Genomic DNA, 13,674 nt, shown 5'->3' on the forward strand with positions numbered 1-13,674 from the left:
TAAACTCTGGGCAGTTTACAGTGTATTATTTGCATATTGTCCCCAACAATCTGGGTCCTCATTTTACTGACTTTGGAAGGATGGAAAGCTGAGCCCCTTCAGGATCAATCTCCAGGCTGTGGACAGAGTTTGCCTGCAATATAGCACTTAAACACTGTGCCACCAGGAATCCTTAAAATGACTAGAAAAGAGTGAGCAAGTTATTTTCTCCAGCATGACCAATGGAGAATCCATACTAGATGGATTTATCCTTGTCTTCCTGCCCAGAGACCAATGACTAGAAAAGAGTGAGCAAGTTATTTTTTCAACCAGTGGAATGCTGCTGCTTCAAAGTTGTTAGCTTGACATATGTGCCATTTCTAGATTGGCACAATAAAGAGTAATATAATTCCTGAGAACTAAAAGTTTGTTTTCTTTGATTAGGTGAGTATCCAGCTGTACATAGGATATATGTATACATGCATATCTCAGTTGTGTTACTTGAGAATGATACCCTAATTGTTTTATTTATAGGTTACATATATTTAGTTACTCTATTTTTATCTTATTCTTACTCAGGTGGACAACCTGGGGTCTGTGAGGCTGCTGCTTGAAATAGAGTGAAGAGAGTATCAGAAAGAGAAAAACTATGAGAGAGAAAAAAGAGACAGCCAGAAAGAGCAAGAGACAGCAAGAGACAGCCAGAAAGAGCAACTGGGTGTTAAAGAAGGAATATGAGTCCCCTATAGTTTGTTGGTCCTGGACTGGTCACCTTTGCTTCCGTCCTATCAACTCTCTATAGAAACTCCTAGCTGAGTCTAACTACCAGCAGAAAAACTATGTGGTAATAGTTCTTGGCTTTTAAGGAGCTTCTGCTGTGGTCTCCCCTTGTATTTCTTGAATGAGCTTAAAGTACTTGTATTCATAGAACATTCTTATCCATAGTTGACTAAGCTAAAGATTTGTCAAGAGTCACACAGTCAGTCAACATTTTGAATCAGCATGATGTACTAAGCCATAAATAAACACATGAGCAGGGTTTGCTCAATGTAGTGTGCTAGTCTAAAATGTGGTTGGTTGGTTTCCAGTTCAGTGTCTTGTGAGCACCTAGCTAGCCAATGAATGAGAAGAGCTAATTCTGACTTAGCAAACTCTTTGGTAGCAGACAGGATAAATGAACCTTCCATCACCCTGAGCTTTGTAAGATACTCAAAAATGTGAAGCAATATTTTTCTTCACTTGGACCGTGTCCTTCCTCCAAGGAATGCAGGACAATTGCAGCTGCACAACAAAATCTAAAAAGTGGTATATTCATTTTTTTTCCAAATGTTTTGATGCCAGTTTAGTCATCTAGCTCTAATCAGCATAGAGCAAAACACACAATAATTCAAAAAGCCTCTCAAATTTATCAGATAATACTAATAATAAATAGTATTAACATAACCGACATATTCATATTGTCCTAACAACTATACTGCCCTATAACACCAAAGCATCCAGATTCATCTCAATTCCCATTCTCATCTCAGATCCAAATGCACATTTAAAGAGCAGTGTTTTTTTTTTCTTGAATATCGCTACTATCCTATTATAACATGCTCTACAAGGAACTGTATTTCAGGATCAGTCACCAGCTGCATTAGGGTCAGAGTTCAACCTATCTGGTAGAAACATATTATGCCAGTGTGGTAGGCTATATATTGCTTACCAGCAAGCTTTCAAGTGCAGTGTAAAATGCTGATAGCTAATCTATATTGGATGTTTGGCAAATTATCTGAATATGTTGAAATGTTGATTTACACATCAATCACTATCTACAACTTTTCAAAAATCTAATTTTTTCCTTATTTTCAATGCAGTTGTTTCAGTCTTTCCTGTCCTCTCTAGGATATGTCAAGCTGTGGGGGGAAGGGCAGACAATGTTGTAAAGTAATCAAACTGATTACTTAAAAGTCTAGGCACATTTAAAGTTGTTGCTAATTTGAATCTTAACAGAAGATTCTTTTTCTCTCCCTATATAACTTTATCCCTCTGTAGCACATAAGTGTTGCAGGATCAATCTGTCTGTCTAATTTATCTCCATCCATCTCACATTTATTATTCTTACAAATCATTCAATGTATTTAGCAGGAGAAATAGAGATCTAACATGTTACAGTTAGTTAGCATTATCTCTTGTGTGAACCCAGACATTTCCTGTGTTTATATGCTGCATTAAGCCAAGAGTGGCCAACAGAGACTGTAAGTCTACATGTGGCCCCCCAAGTGAGTTTGGAACACTATAAAAATATTATGAAATAAATACATACCTACAAATATACATATACATACGTACTCATGCATACTTGATGATGTTCCACTAGAGATTAGTTGGGTATTCAAAGCAAAAATCTCCAAGAGATGGTTGTGACCTTGTGATCAAAGCCCTCCCCTTCTTTTTTTTTTTACTTGCATGTGATGCATATAAAAATGCAGTCTGGCTTTGATTGTGTGGTTGCAACTGCTGACTTGCCTTTTTGGACACACCCTTCCCAGACCCATGCATTTCTATTTGATGTCTTCAAACAATCTTTGAAAATGGCAGGAAATGATCTTTTAAAGCTGCAATTAATGATTTAATCAATTTCACACATTTTAGTTAATCTTAAAAGTAAATTTAGCATCATCAGAAGAGAGTTTAATGCCCCAATATCATGACTTGTTTAATCATAATTGATTGACTAATCAATTAACAGTTGGCTTGATTTGCACAACATGATAAATCATTAATAATTATTTACACATCATTTATTTTTATTTATTAAATTTATATGCTGCCCATCTGTCTGTGCAGAGCAACTCTGGATGGCTAACAATAGAGTAAAAAATATAAATATAAAAATAATTACAAATATAAAAACAATTTTAACACTCCAAAAGTTAAATACAGACTAAATCATGGGGGCAAGATACAAATAATATGCAAAGCTACAAGCAAATAAACATTTTAGAATAGTGCAATGTATGAATGCAGTCAGTAAATAATTATTAACATGTAAACAATCTATTCCATAGATATGGCCACTTAATGTTCCTCTTCTGCGAACCTGGTATACAGTTCCCAGTTCTGTTTGTTTGCACGTCCTGGAGTTACCTAGCAGGAGGTTCCTTCTTTCTATTTTGATAATTTAGAGCAGCGATGGCAAACCTTTTAGAGACCAAGTGCCCAAAAACTGACCCCGCCCTGCCGCACCCCCGTCCCTGCTCTGCCCGCTATCCCCCAGCCCACTTGTCCACAAGACCACTCACTGCCTCCAGGGCCCGTTGCAGATTGCCCAGGCAGCCCAGAAGCTCTATGGCAGCCACACCCTCTGCTCCTGCCCTGCAGCATCAACTGCATGATGGGGTGTGAGGGCAGAGTCTTGTCTACGCTGCCTGGCTGCCATGTCCTTGGCTGTGCTGGTCCGTGTGGGCCACGCTTGGGGGCGACTCTCTTTCAGGGGGGGTGCTGGAGAGGAGATTGCGGGGGGAGGCAAGTCTGGGGCAACGGCACGTGTGCCCACAGAGAGGGCTCCGAGTGCCGCCTCTGGCACCCGTGCCATAGGTTCGCCACCACTGATTTAGAGTTTAGTGTATTGTGTGAACTGTGAGTTGAGCATCTTTTTTCCATACCAGAGTGCCATCAGCCTAGCCAAGAAACTTTACTTAGAAGATAGGTATCTCAAGAGTTGAAAATACTAAAATATGGTAAAAACAGCAATCAAAGTGGAATAATCTCCCTTCCTCTTTCGATGATCAGAAGATAATTAAGTGGGCTTTTACCAGCCTAAATTTGTGAATTTCTATCCTAGAGAATGTTGCTGTGTGCAGAGTCTTTCCTATTGTTTAGATGTCAGGCAAAGGGTAATTTATTCTTCAAGGAGTTTCTATACAGATTGAATTGGAAGCTAAGTCCAACTGAGTTCAGCAAAGCTTTTGGGACTACAGATTCAACTGATTAAAGTTAGTTTATTGGGATTTTTACTGCCCGATGCTTTATTTGGCTTTAGCTTTCTCAAAAGAAAACATCCATATTTTGCAGTTTTTAATTTGTAATTTAAAACATTCTGATGAAATTAAGAATGAGATGTAAAAGCCAGTATAATAAAAACATAGTAATAAATAAAATTAATGCTTGCATTGATTTTCAGCTTATATTGATTCTGAATAATGAACAGTTGTTTTTAGTAACGAGGTATCTTAAATTACTGGCTTTGCCAAGCAGCTGGATAATGGCTCCCTTGATCTTTCCATGCAGCATTAACAGTTAAGACCATGGCAAACTGTTATAAGTAAGGAAGATCAATTTCCTTCTGATAAGCCCATAGGGTGTAGCATGAAAGCACTAGGGCTGTGCAGTGTGGGATTTGATTCCCGAAAGGTGACAGCTAAGAGGAAAAGATGTAGCTACTTTAAACAATTTCATACAGGGGCAAGTTTCATTTCTTAAGCATTTTTTTCAGGATTGCCCAACTTTAGGATATATCATAAAATAAAGTGAATATCAGAATTATACTATCTAATCAGGCCTCAAAACTACTAGGAGAATATCCTATCCCTCTCCAATATCCTACCCCTACTTAATGGGACAACTGCTTTTGTAAAAGACATAAAGAAAAAAATGCATTAACAAGATGAATCATCTTGCCTGTATGGCTTAATACATTATTTAATAAAATAGATCATCAGAAGATACATGATGTTTTGCCACGAAATCTGCCATATGTTGCCTCTGACTCCTCACCATCTTAGTTATGTGGAAACTCACTTGTTTTGTTTCTGCAGTAGTATTCCCTTTTTTCCCCTTCTTTAAATTTTTCCTTGGAGAATATAAAAGCCACAATTTGACATCCCGGAAGTTTGCTTGGATTTACATTTTGTTACTGCTAAAACTATAAGTAAATCTGCCAGGCTAAGCTTGCCTTGTAGTTCAACCAGAGGTAGCCCCTTTCTAAGTTTAAAATGGGAAATTCCTATCCCTAATATTTGAAAATTTGCCACTGCTCTTGGGCTACTGACTAAGAAATGGTTCAGAAAAAAATATGGTCTTGGAAAAACCTGGAAAACTATTCTAGTGAAGTTTAAAACCATTGAGTTTCCAATTATTAGCTTGATTTTTTTAAAAAAACAAACAATTATATTAACTATGCATCATCACCATAGAGGATACATAAACAGATTAAGAGTATTGCAGAAAGCAATACTCTTAATCTGTAGTTCATCAGCGTAACTAAATAGACTGAAACTATTATTTATTTATTATTTAATCACTTAAATGATTATCACTTAATCCAGGGGTCTTCAAACTTGGCCCTTTTATGACTTGTGGACTTCAACTCCCAGAATTCCTCAGCCAGCATGCCTGGCTGAGGAATTCTGGGACTTGAAGTCCACAAGTCATAAAAGGCCAAGTTTGAAGACCCCTGACTTAATCATTTAAAAGCTCTGGTGGTGCAGTAGTTAGAATGCTAACTCTGCCAGCAAGCTGGAGTTTGATCCAGACGGGTTGAGGCAGACTCAGCCTTCCATCCTCTCATGGTTGATAAAATAAGGATCCAGATTGTTGAGGGCAATATGTTGACATTTGTAAACTGCCCAGAGCAGGGGTATGCAACCCAAAACACTCAAAGAGCCACTTGGACCCGTTTCCCACCAAAAACAAAACACCGGGATCCGCAAAATCCTTTCTGGTGGTGCAGTAGTTAGAATGCTCACTCTGCCAGCAAGCTGGAGTTTGATCCAGACGGGTTGAGGCAGACTCAGCCTTCCATCCTCTCATGGTTGATAAAATAAGGATCCAGATTGTTGAGGGCAATATGTTGACATTTGTAAACTGCCCAGAGCAGGGGTATGCAACCCAAAACACTCAAAGAGCCACTTGGACCCGTTTTTTTGATATCTAAAATGAAGATAACACTGCATATATCCTTTTTTACCTTTATTATAGGTGTGTGTGTGTGTGTGTGTGTTGTGTGTGTGGTGTGTGTGTGTGTATGTGTATTATATAATACACACACAACATACATACATACACACACACATCACACACACAGCGTAAAAAAAAGGATATATGCAGTGTACTTCATTTAGATGTAAAAACGGGTCTATCTCTGTCTCTCTATCCCTCCCTCTCTATTGCCCTGGTCTGCCCACTCTCATTCCCCCACCTATTTCTTTCTCTCTCTCTCTTTCCTCTCTCTCTCTCTCCCCCTCTCTCTCTTTCTCTCTCTCTCTTTCTCCCCCCCCCCCTCTCCTATCTGCTGCTCACCTGACAAGCTTCAGGCTGTTGTCCAACAAGATCAGGGGTAGGCAACCTCGTCTCTTTTATGATTCATGGACTTCAACTCCCAGAATTCCTGAGTCAGCCTAGCTGGGCTAGCTAGCTCTCTCCTGCCTTTCCTGCTTCCTGCTTCCTGCAGAGACGCAGCAAAGGGAGGAGCTCCGCCCAGTAAGCTTTTCAGCTGCTCAGAGAACACTGAGTGCACTCTCTTTTACACATACACACACACAAAAACACACACACACACACACACACAGTGAGAGAGAGAGAGAGAGAGAGAGAGGCAGGGAAGCGCAATTGCCTCTCTCTGTCTCTGTCTCTCTCTGCAGAGGCAGAGGAGGCTGGGAGCCACAAGGGAAGACTCAAAGAGCCGCATGCGGCTCCGGAGCCTCAGGTTGCCGACCTGTGGCCCAGAGAGTACTATATAGCACTATGGAGCGATATACAGTATAAGTCTAAGTGCTATTGCTATTTAATATCTTCATTTCTACATCAAATAATGCATAATGTTATAAAACTGTTTTATTAGAATAAAGTAAAAAGTCCCAATAATATTTAAAACCATATGCCTGCTTTTGCTTGAATCTTGAATTCTGGTTTTACTTTTGGAGATGAATGCTCTCTTTCCCCAAAATCATGAAAAAAGGGCAGAGCTCTTCCTTGATTTAAGCCCACTTCTCTTAAACTGCTGCAGCTAGGAAAGTATTGGCAGTCTGAAAGTTGTTGTTGATACAGTCATCTCCTCTTTTCCTACCAAAAATCTTATACCTCCTCTCCCAATTGCTTGCAACTTCCTCTGTCTGCTTCCTCACAGCTCTTCCTCCCTTCCTCTCCCTAGTAATTCTCTGTTGAATAAGAATTACAGCTTTGTGCAGAAATTTCAATTTATTTATTTTTATTATATTTGTTTAGCTGCCTATCTTATATGAATGATTCCGGGCAGCGTATAGCAAGGGTGTCCAATCCCTGGGCCATGGCCCACTACTAGGTCGTGGCCCCTTCGGCACTGGGCCACGCCAGTGACGGGGGAGCGTGCTTGCACGTGCAGCCCCACTTGCACTCACACAAATGAAGCTATGTGTGCCCATGTGTACTTGCCCCTCGCACAAAACAATCCCTTCTCCCCCTGTGCCGGGTTGCCAACCTGGAAAGGTTGGGGAATGCTGGCATACAGTACTTAACTAAAAAAAAAAATACACAAAAAAGAGTCACAATTTTAAAAATAACAGTTAAAAAGGTACATGAAACAGGAAATGCTGATATTAACCACAATGAGAGAGCCATCGCAAAATCTTCCCAGTCCTCTAGAACCCCAGACTTTGGTAATAACCGCTCTCAAAGAGCATTCAGGCTTTGCATTGGATTCAGCACACTCTTACCTTAAAACAGCAAACTTGCTCTGAAGTTACTCTCTAGTGGACTTTCTCTGGGGACTGTTGATTATGGTACTAACCATCTATTCCATCAGTAAAGTTGCAAGGATTCCTGTTGGCAGTGGATTAATGATAATTATAATTTCAAGGCAAGAAGGAAGGGAAGGATTTTGAAGGAAGCTCAGATTGGCTGATAGGAGATTCAGATGTTTCGGACAAATGAATCGGTTAAATAAGAGATAACATTTTCATTGAGAAATGAAAATTGAAGGAAGCTAGGAAAAGCAATATAAAATGATAGGTTGAATGTCTATGATATATTCTGATTTTTTGAGAACATTTTTTCAGCCCCAGATTACTGTTTTGGCATTTTTATTTCAATAAATCCATGCATTATTAAATTGCTATTAAATATAGATGTTCATGTCATAATGGAAAGGGGGAATTGTAAAGCATTTGTACAGTAATAAAAAATAATTGATACAGTAATGTCTTGCTTTATTATAAATACAGAGAATTATATTTCATTAACTAGATCATACTAGAGAAAATATTCTCTAAATTTAAATTGGCTTCAGATTCATTCTCTCTCTCTCTCTCTCTCTCTCTCTCTCTCTCTCTCTCTCTCTCTCTCTCCTTGTACAAAATATATAATGACATATCTTACTAAAAATTGCAACAAGACTGTGTACTGCTATATTATTATAGATAGTCCTTGCTTAGCAACCACAATTGGGAACAGCAACTCAGTTGCTAAATGCAATTTCAATCGTTAAGTGAAGTGTTAAATTACATAATATTATTTATGATTCTACTTGCATTTTATTATAATTTCTGTAGAAAACTGGTTGCAAAACACACAAATAGCAAACATATGACCATGGGAAGCTGTGCCAGTCATTAAAGTGCACTGGTGGCAGTGTCTGAATGGTGATCATGTGACAGTAGAATACTGTGATGGTAATAAATGGAAGCATTTTTTGCAAAAAAAATACTGTCTTTTAACTTTGAATGGTCACTAAATGAGGCAGTTGATAAGCAAGGACTAACTGTATATTATATGTCTATACCAGTGGTGGTGAACCTATGGCACGCATGCCAGACGCAGCACTTGGAGCCCTCTCTGTGGGCATGCGTGCCATCGCCCCAGCTCCACCTCCCCCTGTGCCCCCCTCCTCACCAGCAGCCTCCCTGGAGGAGAATCGCCCCTGGGTGCGGCCTACACAGAGCAGTGTAGCCAAGGACATAGCCCGGCAGCAGGGACACGACTCCGCCCTCGCACCCCATAGCGTGCAGATGATGCTGCGGGGTGTGGGTGGAGGGCGTAGCTGCCATGATGCTGCAGGGCTACCTGGGTGATCTGCTGCAGGCCATGAAGGTGGTACGTGTCCCTGCAGGTGGGCAGAGGTGGAACAGGCAGGGTGGGAGGTGGAGCAGGGGCAAGGGACGGTTTTTGGGCACTCGGTCTCTAAAAGGCTCGCCATCACTGGTCTATACTGTGCTTCAGATATGCTATGCTCTAGCAATTGTGGTCTTTATTTACTTTTAAAAGGGACCAAGCTAGAAAGAGCAAGTATAAAGAAAGGTTTCATTACGAGACATTAATGGAGTATATTTTGACAATCCCATGAAGCTTAATTAGTAATTCTGTACTGTTACTATACTGTTACTTACTATTCTCAGATTCCCAGAGCTAGAGAGATATTGTTGTTGCAGATGAACTCTTGTAATTAATTAATGTATATAGTCTGCTCATGTGAGCAAAGTTGCTGTAGGTCAGAAGAGCAAACTCACATAAGATTGTCCTTGTCATTCTGCAAACAGGAAAGTTGCAGATTACATTTATTTTTCTTACCCTCCCTTCTTTCTGCCTGATACATCTGCACATACACAATACATTTGTAGAAGGAATACCAGCCAATCTTCCTGAATAGGGCTACAAAGCTGATCCAGATGGTACTATTTTCCACAATCTGTTTCTAAATCTGTTAGCATGATATGATCTGATGTAGCAGATGCTTAGTTGCAGGCTTTGGAGATTTCTCACATTTCACAATAGTATCTAGTGAGACATTTTCAGATTTAACCATCTTCTTCATGAAGTCCTCATAACAGCTACGTAAATTGCATTGTTATTTTCCAGGGTTCTAGCGTGGATTTACTTACTGAATTGATTCCCAGAATTCCATTGTTACAAACACAACCTTATTGCTGTAATTAGGAAGAGTAATAACTAATTTCCAATCCCTGAAATCATTGATTCTCTGATTTTCTCTGTAGACTTAAACTTTTTCCAGCTGCAGAATATTTGAACTAGGAAAATGTGGCACTTCTACCATAAGTTGCAGTCCTGAAGACAGAGAGGCAGATGCTATGCAAAAACCAAGAAATCAACATTCAGTCAATAAGCAGATTGCATTAAAAGGATGTCAGAAGTTTTTTTTTTTAAAAAAGAGTCACCTTTGTTGAACGGACTACTGTATTGAATGTCATTTCTAGAAAGAAAGCTATTTTTGAACAATGCATGCTCTGATATCATCATGCCATTCAGGTGTCCCATGCCCTGCATTCTCTATGGCTGCTATCAGTTCACAGCAGATCTGTTTCAGTGCCCTATGCCAATTTCTCTGAAAGCCAAGTTGGTGTCTCTTTACTACTGTAAAGATCTCAGGATCTAGTTCCAATAGTTTTTTGCTTAGAAGAATGCTTAGTTCAGTTGATAATTTCTAACATTTGCAGGGCTTTCTTATCTTTGGGAGATTTGGGGGATTACTGTAAAATAGATGCTTTAAATCTTGCAGAGATTTACTATGCCTATGTCAGTGGCCTGGTCTACTCAGGCGTCCATTGAGGAAATCTGTAAAGTGGCAGCTTGGTCCTCACCTTCCTCCTTCATCAGGCATTATAAGTTGGACAAGTTTGCCTCTTCGGATGCAGCTTTTGGCCGGAAGGTGTTGCAACAAGTGACTTCATCTAGGGAGACACAAGCCCATACTAGTTCCCCCCCGTAGGGACATGAGTGGCTTTGGTATGTCCCACCAGTGGATTCTCCACTCATCATGCTGGAGAAGGGGCATTGTCTTACCTGAACGCCTTTTCTCAGCATGATGATGGAGAATCCACACCAACCCTTTAAGGGTCACCTGGTCCTGTGTCAAAGGGGAAGAAGGAACCAACGCTTCGGACTTCGTCGGTTGCTTCGCCTTGGTCGACAACTGGATACAGTCCAGCCCAGAGGGAGGCATGGCAACTTTCTGACTTAGTCTCATCTGAGCAAGAAGGCTGAGATAACCCACCAGTGGATTCTCCATCTTCATGCTGAAAAAAGGCGTTCAGGTAAGACAACGCCCCTTTTATTTCTTTTCCCTTCCTTAGACATGCCAAATTGTAGTGAATAAATCAGCCATTTCCTTTTGAATTTCAGCAGTGCAATTTTTTTTGGGGGGGGGGAATCTGTAAATCATATTGAACAACTTCTGATATATATCAAATACAGTATAAATGCTAAATCAATTAATATTTTTATTTCCTCTATTTAGAATTGTTTTTCTAAGTAGCAACTAGTTACATGGGCATACTTTAAAATCTTCTATTCTATCTGCGATTTATTCCACTTGCAATGGAATTCTGCATTCAGTTACAGAGTTTTGTGGGAGATGCTTCCCAAATAATTTTAATCCATCATCCGGGCAGAAACATTGTCATTTAAGTACAACAGAACATGTTCCATAGTAAAGTGGGCCTTTTCTTGCATGACATTTAGTGTGACAGAAAGGGCAACCACCTGCACTGCTCTTTACAGCATAATCAAGACAGCATTTTAGGTCTAATTTTTGCATCCTGATTTTGCTGTTGGACCATTGTGCAACTTACAATCAAATCTCCAAATGTATTAACATTACCTCTTTAGAATTAATTAGTGGGATCTCTTGCAGAATTAGTTGTGTGTTGTAATTCAGACATATGAGTGCATTTATTTTTAGTTATGGGAGTGTCTCTCATACAGTACGAAACTGTAATATGAGAAGTGGCTTGCAGCAGTTTCTCAGTTTTTACTTTGCAGCGTTTCCTTGAATAACAATTGTGTATTTTCTACTTTTCGAAAAGGGGGTTAAAAATGTTTCCTTGATACTACTTTCATTGTACTGAATAATTCAAATCTAAGCTGATGATTCATTTTTTCTTATCTCAGTATATATCCAAGGATGCTATTTAATTTTACTTTGATCCAAAATTTTGCCCTCGAAGAAAGTACTGGTTGAAAAACTGGAGCAAAGTATTTTTTTGAGACAAGTGGCAAAATTTCAGAGCACCCACATCCTTCAACAAATGCAGCTTTGCCCTTATGAGATAAATTAAATGAATGAGTATCCAAAAGAAGAAATCAGAAGAAAACTTCATGTCTGCATACTAAGGGGGAAAAAAAGGCAAGCAATCCAATTGAAACCAGAGGAAGAGTTGTTTCCCTTTCTAAGGGAAGGAACTCTTCAAATGAAGATTGTTGAGTTTAGCTGCACAGGCCGGTTAATACCCATGAACTTGCAATTAAATGTGGAAGTGGTAGACAAAAGGAGTGGTAAAAGACGATATTGTCAGACTCTTTAGTGGTGGATGAAGGCAGAAACTTGGGAAATCCACTGAGCTGGAGTCATGAATAAAGATTCCCCTTTCCTGGGTTTTGCTTTTGGTGGGTTGGGGGGGGGCATTTCGAGGTCTCCATCATTCAGAAATGTTGCATTGGCAGAGGGCCTTTGTCCTTCCCTGCTGGACAGAGCTACAAAGGAAAGCTTTATTCAATTTTCATGCCGCCAAGCTGGCAGGCCCCTTTTTTCCCCTCCTAAACAGAGGGGGTTCCTTCCCCAGGCCAAGCCCTGGGAGTCTCTGTGAAGTCTGATTGTTGTTTGGCTTGGAAGTGCATTGTTTGCAGACTGAATTCTTCTTGATCGTTTGCCTAGATAGCTTTAACCGGTTCCTTTTTTTTTGTTACTGAAAATTACATGCACAATGTGATATGGGTTCCTTTTCTATCCCACTGCCATTCCATTTATTATTTCTTCCGTGAGATGGAGACTCTTGAAAGAATAATAGTCTTATGATTTAACAGGCTTGTCACAAATCTCCTTTATAATGTTGTTGCAATTTGATTTAGGTCAGAAGGTGAAAGTTCAGACTTAACCCTTCTTTCCATCATGCTTCAGAACTGTATATGCCCATCATGACTTATGCTAAGGAGTGAATTTCTCAAAGATTCTCTTCAAACTCTATCAGAACAGATACGTTCATTGTTACTTCTTTGGGAACCAGTGGCATGACCTTATTTTCCGGTTCTTTCACTTGAAAAGGCACAAACTTCAAGACATTGCCAAAAATGTTCTGAATTTGCCAAAACAATCAAGATTTTTTTTAAAAAGGTATTCTGTGTTTTGCAAAATATAATGCTAGTTCAAATCCAAAGTAAGATTAACTGAAGAATTAAATAGCTTTCCCCTTCCCAAAACACAGACACGGACAACTTTTCAGAACAGAGTAGAGATGAGCTCCTACTATTTTTTTCATTAAAAAAAGTCTAATATAAATATAAAAATATATATATTTTTGAAAGAGGGAATTGTAGTGGCTTCCAGCCTATAGGCTTAGTTTAGATCAGTGGTTCTCAACCTGTGGGTCGGGACCCCATTTGGGGTCGAATGACCATTTCACGGGGGTCGCCAAACCATGCTGTCCGCCATTTTTTTCCCTTGTCCCTAGCTGTCCTACTCCCTCTTATTGGTGGCCACACCCACTTCGGGGTCACCACAACATGGGGAACTGTATTATGGGGTCACGGCATTAGAAAGATTGAGAACCACTGGTTTAGATCCATGCACATTTTTTTTTCTCCCTGGTATCTATCAAATTTTAGTGCAGCAATTTATTTTTAAAATATGATTTCAGAGCCACCAGTTTTTGCATAACTACATTTGTAGAGATTTTGTAAATGTTTATATGGATAACAGCTAAAAGTAGTTCTCAACTTACAACAGTT

At 39.6% G+C, this 13,674-nt stretch overlaps 1 protein-coding gene across 3 annotated transcripts in view; it reads left to right on the forward strand.

The window, feature by feature from the left end:
* The window catches only part of PREX1 (phosphatidylinositol-3,4,5-trisphosphate dependent Rac exchange factor 1), a 239,229-nt gene that overhangs the window by 41,712 nt on the left and 183,843 nt on the right, over positions 1–13,674 (forward strand). The gene's annotated exons all lie outside the window — the stretch shown is intronic.

Source organism: Crotalus tigris, unplaced genomic scaffold, assembly GCF_016545835.1.
Source record: "Crotalus tigris isolate CLP2741 ecotype Arizona unplaced genomic scaffold, ASM1654583v1 scf7180000018371.15429387391:27106975, whole genome shotgun sequence".
Taxonomy (NCBI): Eukaryota; Metazoa; Chordata; class Lepidosauria; order Squamata; family Viperidae; genus Crotalus; species Crotalus tigris.